This window comes from Tupaia chinensis, unplaced genomic scaffold (genome assembly GCF_000334495.1).
Source record: "Tupaia chinensis unplaced genomic scaffold, TupChi_1.0 Scaffold140301_1, whole genome shotgun sequence".
NCBI classification, from domain to species: Eukaryota; Metazoa; Chordata; class Mammalia; order Scandentia; family Tupaiidae; genus Tupaia; species Tupaia belangeri.
The window spans coordinates 2,770,529-2,772,782 of NW_006200179.1; positions in this window are offsets into that span (position 1 = coordinate 2,770,529).

Here is a 2,254-nt window from a genome sequence, read left to right on the forward strand (position 1 = left end):
TATATATATATAATATATATATATATAAATTTATGTTTTCCATGAGCAAGAGAGACAGACAGACAGCCATGACAAACAGGGTCTTCACATCATGATCCACCCTGTTTCAATCAGCCCTGGATCACATGTGCCTGACGTAGTCAAGGAGGTCTTTGGCCATAAATCCAGAACCTTGTCATGTGCATCAGCCTCACAGAGCATAGCATTATGTCACTAGAAGGTTGGGATATTTTTCCCAGGGAAGAAGGTAGATAAAGACCACTGCAGATATAAGAAGTACCAAGATTTAAAATGGCAGGTCACATCAGGGTGCAGACCGACTGAGGTCTCAGTGGAAGGAAGAGGCTGTTCTGGCAAAAGTGAAACCTCAAATTTTATATCAAAGTTAGCTAATTCTAGGTCTTAATATCTAAACTTAAGTCAGTAGGCCATAAAGAGAAACTGTTGCTTTTTGAGAGCACGCAATCAAAGTAGTAGTTTAAAACTGGAAGATAGGGAAATTAAATGTAAGACATTAAAGTAGAAAGCAAGGTAAATGGTCCAAGGGAGAGTGAGCAGCATTTATTCTAGAACCATGTCTTGAAAGATATGAACAAGTGCACACACACACACACACACACACACACACACACACACACACAAAAACAGTATCCCCCGACCCCTTCACTTAGAGATAAAATCTGGGGTCCTTAGCTTGGTATTTAAGGTCTTCATAAACTAACCCCATTTTGGTTATCCAGTAGCTACTATTCCCACTATCTCACCCTGCCCTCTTCATAAATTTACACTGTTATTTAACTGAATCACATACTGGTCCGGTATTTGGGTCTACATATCAGAAAAAAAATAAGAATAATGATATAGATGTAGAACTAATTTACAAGAGACATTAAGTCATTTATGTCAAATAGATCAATTAGGTTAAAGAAAAGGGTTCTTTCACAAAAGTTACCCCAAAACACCTATACATACACATCGATGCCTATTTATAGTAATTATACCAGGTAAAAAATTAATTATAGACAAATAGAAAAATCTAAGTCCTGGCTTTCCATGCATTTTGTGTCATCTAACTACCAGCTTCGTGTCTTAAGAAAGGACCTAACCCTTGTATGCCTCAGCTTCCTTGAATGGAGATGATGACAGAATATACTTCCTGGTTTTCATGAGGATTAAACACATGATTGATGGAATGTGCTTGGTATGGGTCTGGGCATATTACAAGCACTCTATAAGTGTTAAATATCAACATCGTGACGTTAATCATTACTGCCTGAACATCTCTACTTTGATCCGGAAAATGGGGCTATGAATAAATTCAGTTTCCCACAGAGGTATTATGACTCAGGTGATCACACCTTATCTCTCTGAGGTGCTTCTCAAGTGGGGACACTCATGCATGTTACTAGGGTAATTGTGCTTCCATCCACAGGCATTTTGTAAATCAGATTGCTTTCCTATTCTATCCTGATTAGTCAAGATTGCTTCACATGGACATTATGATTCCAATTGTAGGCTATATTAAAATGTCCTTATTAGAAGGGTATCAGGGTAACTCAGAGTTGGAAGAAATTCCAAAGGAACCATGGCTCTGCATGGGCCTACACTGAGGGGGTTATCCTGACAAAGACTCCCCCATCTTTTCCTAATCTATCTCTGCTTCTTACTGTGGGGCACCTTCATTCATTTAGCCTTTGTCATAGAGACATAGAAAATGAGGACTCTGACACATTTTCATAATTTCAGGGCCTTAGAGAAAAGAAAATTTTCCTGTCAGTTATTCTTAGGAAACTAGGTAAAGGAATTTAACTGGTTCTGTGCCATATTCCTATTCTTGTGTTAATCCATCATTCGATACATATTGCAGGAAAACTATTAAGTTCAAGGTGGTAGTCTATATCTATATATAATAGAGAAGTAAAGAAAAAGTTTATTTATTTTCGATTGTGGGAGAACTATAGAACTGACAAGGAGAAACACAAAATTAACTTGAAAGGAAGTACAATGAAGGACTTAATTCAGGATAGTGTGACACAAAAAGGAGGAGAAAAAAAACAGGATGCTTCTAGAAAGCCAGAAAACTGGGAGTACATTTGGCCCTAAGGGTCCCTGGTGTAAGGGTCCAGAGATCGATCTAACTGATGGAGACACAGAAAAGACAACAACAATGCAACTGCAAAAGGGAACCAGCAGTTAGCGTAATGGCTATGTCGCTGGACTCCCATGTAGTCAACCGCGGTTGGCGTCCGCGGTT